The sequence below is a fragment of the Panthera onca genome, chromosome E2 (assembly GCF_046562875.1).
Source record: "Panthera onca isolate mPanOnc1 chromosome E2, mPanOnc1 haplotype 2, whole genome shotgun sequence".
Classification (NCBI taxonomy): Eukaryota; Metazoa; Chordata; class Mammalia; order Carnivora; family Felidae; genus Panthera; species Panthera onca.
The window spans coordinates 35,397,327-35,404,692 of NC_138353.1; positions in this window are offsets into that span (position 1 = coordinate 35,397,327).

The following is a 7,366-nucleotide window of genomic DNA, read 5'->3' on the forward strand; positions in this document are numbered from 1 at the left end:
CCCTACACAATTTATGCATAAAATGAGAGCATCCTCCACTTCTGTGACAGCTGCCTTGGCGAGCAAAGGAAAATTAATTAACTGGCACGAATGGCCTGCAGGTCAGATTTTCCACATAAATGGCGCATAAAACAGTTGTATCTTTTAAGATTGGATTCATCTTGAGAAAGTAGGGGAGGCAGGGTGTGTGAACCTGGAATCATTCGATGAGAATGATCTTTATCAGTCTAGCTATTTATACCTGAATATACACACAGACATACACATAGGCATGCAAATATATTTGTTGACTTTTTTCTTTTTTTAAAAGATTTAGAACAAAACTTTGTGTTAGAAGATTAATGAGAAAGACAGTGGACATTATCTTCGGCACTGCAAGATTGCATAACTCTGGGTTGTGACATCCTCCTGTGTTATGCTGTGTGCCAGTCCTGACAGCTGTATGTATTATGTGATAGCTATCATGGGCTGAGACCATACAGACCATCACTATTAAACAATCACCTGTACACCTCACAGCTGGCCAGTTCCAAAGTGATGGATTCTTTGTACATTTAGGTAATAAACAAGGGTGGTCCTGGAAGCCTGAACTTTTTGGTTTCCCTTCAGAATTATTTACTTTTATTCCAGGAGGAAATAAATACATTCCATCAACACAGGAACCCCAGAGAGCAAATGTAATTTCCCACAGCACAAACAGCAACTCCAGAAAAGACACTTAAGCTCCCCACTCAAGGCCAGCAAAATCCTTTTCTGATAGCATTAATAAAAATGGCACATGGAACATTTGCTCAAGTGGCAATGTGAGACATTCTTGGATCTTACCTTTGTTTAAAGCATTTTCCTATTATACTTTATCTTTTCACAGAGCAAAATGAAATTAACGTACTTAGAAGCCGCGGGGGAGACGTTGCCATAACAGACCATGGTCCCAAATGGCTTTGATGAGTTCTCTGTAAGCAGAGAGCAGTTGCTCACCCCAGGGTAGAGGCTGCTGGGCAGACTGTGCTGATGCCTGGTCTTAACTGTGAAGAAGGGATAGAGGTGAGAAGTAAGGTCAGAGTGTGAAAATCAAGCTTCCACTTGTTTACATGTCCATTGCCTTCCAAGATTTCTCTGGTTCCTTTCTTTCTTCCCAGTTTTACTCTCTCACCTTGAGGACTTCTTTTGGGTTTTCAGAACATAGTAAGGGATCTCTTCTTGTGCACAGAGTTCCTGGGTCCTCCCTTGGTCCAGAACTGGGGTCCCTCTTCCTTCCATTTACTTATCACTATCATGTCACATATCAAAAACTTCTACGAATTGAAATTCTTTTGTTAGTCTCCCATTTAGGCTGTGTGATGCACACAAATGGGGTTCAGTTTGCTGATTATTGTTTCCCTATATACCTGTCCACATTGTGGGTGTTCAGTGAATTAATAAAGGCCAGAAATGCCTTCCAATTACAGGAATATTTACTGATTCTTAAACCTTTTTCTCATGTCTTCATTCTCACTTAATCTATACTAATTTTACTGTGTATTTGGTATTTCTTCAACTGATTTCCTGGCAAAATTTTTATCAAGTACTTTTAGGCAGAGAGTCTATGCCCCTTTCATGGATTCCTATAGCAGCTGGTCAGGCCTCCCAGTGTTATATGTTGCTGTCTCTCAAAATGCTTGCAGATTAATCTTCTTAAAACCCTAATCTTTCCTTAAAGAGAAAATTTAAGTTCCATAGAGTGGGTATTGGGCCAAGAACCTAACTACCTAACGTGTTATCTGTGTGAGCCTTGCATGAGCAATTTATTTTTTCTGAGTCTTAGTTTACCCGTCTTAAAAATGGGGATAATAATAGTAGCTGTTTTTCAGATCCAATGTGATAATGCAAGAATTGGGTGGAGCAGAGTGCTTTGCTTGTAATAATACCTAATATTTATTCCTTCACTCCATTGTTTATCTTCTCCTTCCTTTCTCTCTCCCTCTCTTCTTGTGCCTTTCCTACTTTCCCTTCTACTTTTAATTAATTGGTTCATCTATTCTTTCACCTAATAGCAACAGATTAGAGGATCAATGTTTCAGAGCATTTTCCATAATTTTGCAAAATTGAAAAACTTTTTCCCTTAGAAATCCATTCATTAGGTGGGAGCTAGTATTTGTGCTCTTGTTCACTACTGTGGTACCTAAGAGAAAACCTATAAACCCCAGTGGGATTACTGAACCAAAAGGCATGGCAGATTCCCCCCAGGTGTCAGAAACAGGGTTCCTGGGAAGAAATCTATGATCTCGTTCCTCAGAGAGGATGTTCTGACTTCAAAGGACCCAAGCTTTCGCATGATGAGTTAGCAACATCAGCCTTGCCATTTCTGTCTCCACATTGTGGATTCATTCCCAAGCCCAGTGTGTGCCATTTCACACAAATGATCTTGCTGCCAGGTTTGGGGGCTCCGTAAGGTTACACTGTTTCATGTAAAGCAGTACATTTTCTTCATTACTTCAGTCATTTACTCTACAGGCATGTACCATGTACCCAGCACTAGAGGTTAAAGCCAGATGAGATGCATTTATCTTAAGGGAGACAAATGAGGGGGGAAGCTTGTAGTGTGGTAGGGACAGGGGATGCTTCTCACTTTTTCTTTTGGAGTGACATGTATGCACAAGTCCACAGAAGTGGTCATTTCCATACCAGCTGACGCCCTTGGCCAAATATCATTCACATGGCAGTATAGCAGCCTACTCCCAACAATTTAAAAATCAGTAAGTATTAATTATACTTTTGTTCTAACATGAATGAAGAGGTATTGAGGTTTTCCTTTGGTTGTTTTTCATGGAAATATCCACCGGCCTTATCCTGAGTCTCTGTGTATGAGTGTGATGCCAACTACAGTACTAACAGGCCAGATAAATACATGTAGAAGGAGCTATGTCTTAGGAGCTAGGAAGATCTGAGTTCAAATTCAGTCCCAAAGTGTGTGCATTTGGACAAGCTACTCAATATAATATACAGAACATGTAGAATGGGACCATATTAAGGGAACTTTGAATGCTGTGAAGAATAAACAAGAAAAGGTGGTTGGGGCACTCAGCCCAGGATTACTGCATAGTATTTACTCAGTGGAATCCCCTCTTCCTCTCTTATAATTTTCTACTGTGACAGCCATGCAGGGGAGGCCAGTTTAAATGGCTGTGGCCTTTGTCCTGGGGTATTTCTGCTGCCACTTTTAGGGCAAAAATGGAGTGCTCTCACCTCTCACCAGCCCTTATCTCACCTGAGGGGTTGGAGCCCAGTAGATTCCTGGAAAAGGCATGAAGGTAGAGACAAGACAAGACACAGAGTAGTTTTCTCACCATTACTGTCACACCAGCTCTGCGTTCAGAGGGCTTGCCTTATGCAGGGCTCTGTAGGCTGCTTTATCAGACTCTTCATTGTCATCCCTGGACGTTGAGTGAATTAAATGTGCTGAACATCTCTCAGGACACCTTTAGCTTGGTCTTGCAAAACCTGTTGAGTCTTGATGTATTGGGACATCTTGGTCATTTAAAACTTGAAAATGCTTCCTCTGTTCCTTTCTATTGCCTCTCTGCATTAAAAATGAAGGTGTGGGGGCGCCTGGGTGGCTCAGTCAGTTAAGCATCCGACTTTGACTCAGGTCATGGTCTCATGGGTTCCTGAGTTGGAGCCTAGTATTGGGTGGGCTCGCTGCTGTCAAGATGGAGCCTGGTTGGGGTCCTCTGTCCCCCTCTCTCTCTGTCCTGTCCCTGCTCACATGCATTCTCTCTCTCTCTCTCTCTCTCTCTCTCTCAAAAAAAAAAATAAACATTAAAAATGAAGCTGTATATCTCTTAAAAGAAAAAAATTCAGTCTCAGGTTCGGGGTGTAATTTGAGAGAGGGAGAGAGAGAGGGAGGGAGGAAGTGTATGTGTGTGCTAATGTGCTTTTTTTGGATAACTGTCTGGGGGGTGAGCTGATATGTAAATTTGGAGTGACTTATCTGGTCTGGCACATATGGTGGCTGTGTCTTGGGTGTGTGAGTGTGGTGGGAAAGGTGTATGCAAGTGGCATGTGTGTTTGGTGTGAATATATGAAGGATGTGTGTATAAGAATATAATATTGTGACTGTTAGTATCCCTGTGGTATACACTGTGTGCCTTGTGTGGGTGAGTGCACCATATGTATATAGTTGTGATAGACACGTGGGGTTTTGAGTGTGAATATATGTGTGTCCACCATTTTTAAAATCTGTTATTTTGCATCTTCCATCTGAATTACTCAAATGTTATAGAATTATAGCTCAGAATAGTTTTCATAAACAGAAGCATTTGGCCTCCGTGGTTCAGCTGTATGGAAATTGGCAACATGCTCTATCAGGGTGTCTATTGCTAGAGGTGAGGCTTTGGGGAGAATTCCCACAACTATCTGGAGGCATATTCCACAACTCACCTTTGTGGACTGAAACACTCCTGAGACCCTATTAGTTCACATTAATCACCAGCCTTAACTCTGTTTTTTTTTTTTTTTACTTGATTTTTCATACCCTAAGAATAGAACCACCAGGATCCCACTTTAGCCTTTATATTGACTCACAAGCCCCAACCTTCATAATTTCCAAGGACAATTAGAGCATTGGCAGCAATTAGAGATCTTTTTTTTAAGTCCCAACCCAGCTTAAACATACTTTCTCAGGAATAATACGTCATGTTAATTTGAGCATCTGCTGTGCTCACACTACCTACACAGCTTTGTATTTGGCCCACCTTGAAATGCTTCATGTATTAGGAGGGAGGGAGTTGATGTGGGATGTTCCTATAAATCTCCTTAAGGGGGCCTTTGCCGATGGCATCACCACCATACCTGCAGTGACTGTGGTGTATGCTCTGAGTGATGTCTTTCCAGAAACCTTCCTTGACCACTATGATGATGGGAGGGGAATTCCTTCTCTGTGAGTTCTTAGGTCCTTTATGCTAATCATTGTACATGTGGCACATGGATGCAAACACATAGTGGGCACGAGGTCTTCTCCAACAGACTGTGAGATTCCTGAGGACCAGACCGACGTGTGTCCATCTCTGGTTCCTGAGTGCTGTATAGTCTCTGATTTGAAGAAGAAGCAATGGACTCAGGAAAGGAGGGAGGAAGAGAAGAGGGAAGGAAGGATTTTAAAAAAATAGCCAGGGTGCCTGGGTCGCTCAGCCGACTGAACATTTGACTCTTGATATCGGCCCAGGTGATGATCTTGCGGTTGTGGGATCGAGCCTGGTGTCGGGCTCCATGCTGAATGTGGAGTCTGCTTGGGATTCTCCCTCTCCCTCTGCCCTTCTCCCCTGTTCACACTCTATATCTCTCTCTCTCTCTTTCAAAAAAGAACTTAAAAAATAGTCTTCACAAATGTTTTCTCAGTGCCAGTCACTCTTCTAGGTACCTCATGTTATTACCTCAGTGTATTCATTTATCAACCTTGCAGAGTAGGTTCTATCACTCACTCCAGGTTGTAGGTGAGGAAACAGAGACATAGAAGGGTCAAATGAGTTGCTCACCATCACTCAATTTACTAATGAGCCAAACTACAAACTCAGGCAGTGCAGCTTTAGATGCCAGCCTTTAGTTAGCCCTCTCCTTGCCTATTTTGGCTTTGTGCTTTGCCCAGCAAGTGTGTGCTGTCTCTGTGATCCAGGGAGGGGCAGTCTCAAACTCAATCATGTCATTTGCCTGAATAGATTTTTTCCCTTTTCATCTCCTTATTATAAGTAAAGACACTGTTTGATGGCAAATATCATACATTAAATTTTACCATGCTTAAGCTGAAGGGAAGTTATTGGCTCCTAAACAGTGAAGGCCAAGTCTAGGACAGCCTTCATGCATGACTCAAGTAGGCAGAACTTCATAACATCATCAGCAGTCTGTCTTCTCATCCTGAAGTTCTGTTTTCTTCTGTGGGTAATTCATTGTCAGATGGGCTCTGGGAGTGGAGTGGAGCAAAGATGGCCACCAGCGGCTCTAGGAATATATGCTTGGAATTTGGACACCAGTGTAAAGTAGGAAGACAATTTGTTTCCTGATGATTTCTACAAAAGTCCTAGGTGTGGTTCTCACTAGTGAGGCTTGGTGCATTCCTACGCTGAATCTATCACTGAGCAGGGTTGATGCTGTCCTCTGATTGGCAGAGCTGACTTCCTCCATCCCCCGCCTCGAATGGCAGGTGGAGGAGGTCTTCCTAGACCACGGGATTGAGGATGGGGAAAGGGTGGCCCACAACACACTGGGAAAGCATGAATAATAATATAGATACATCATGGTGTTTTTTTCCCTCACCTTTTTCTCTCTCTTGTCTGCTTCTCTTAATTTACAAAAGCGGGTATGAATCCTTAGTTATTCTGAAATAGGTAGGACTCTGGGGTCCAGGACACCACAGAGGAAACAAAACATGCTCATCAGATCCAGAATCCTCATCCAGCACTAGTTAACTGCTCTCTCATACATAGAGTGGACCATGCCAGTGAGCAAACAGATTCAGTGACATCTTTGCACTAGAGACAAAGGCCAATTTGAATTTGAAATGAGGATTGGCATTGTAACCCTGGATACAGGCAGAGGGACAAAGAAATCTCCAGAGTCAGAGGAAAGGAGACTGCTTTCATCATACAAGACGAAACTGTTTAAATTGTTTAAAGAAGGAACATATATGAGTTACGGAATGTTTATATACCATCTTGTATTCGCCAGCATCTGGGGAATCACACAAAACTGCGCAAAATTAGCGGTGCTCTGGAAGCACTGTACTTCCTACTCTGACGTTCCATGTGTACCTAAGGGAGGGTCCTAGAACTCAGGTTTACCTTTGTCATTCTCTGGCTCAATGATTCCCCATTCCCGATGAGATAAAGTTCAGGTCTTAGCTATAACAAAGAGTGTGGCTATAACCTTTAGAGACTGTAAGCACTGAAAATACTAAAAAAGTTATGATTTTTCCCATGATCATTTCTTGTGGATTTTGTGTTTGTGACATCAAATTTTCTGTTTCTCTCTCCTCTGAGTGCTAAAGCATTTGCCAAGACTCTAGCTTGCCTATTACATCTGTGCTTCTCAGACTTTACTGTGTGTGTTAATCACATGGGGATCTTATTAAAATACATTGTGTGATTCTGTAAGTCTGGGGTGGGGCCTGTGGCATTTTTATTTTATTTTATTAAAAAAATTTTTTTAATGTTTGTTTATGTTTGAGAGACAGAGACAGAGAGCGAGTGGTGGAGGGGCAGAGAGAGAAAGACACAGACTCTGAAGAGGCTCCAGGCTCTGAGCTGTCAGCACAGAGCCTGATGCAGGGCTTGAACTCACAAGCCGTGAGATCATGACCTGAGCCAAAGTCGGATGCCCAACTGACTGAGCCACC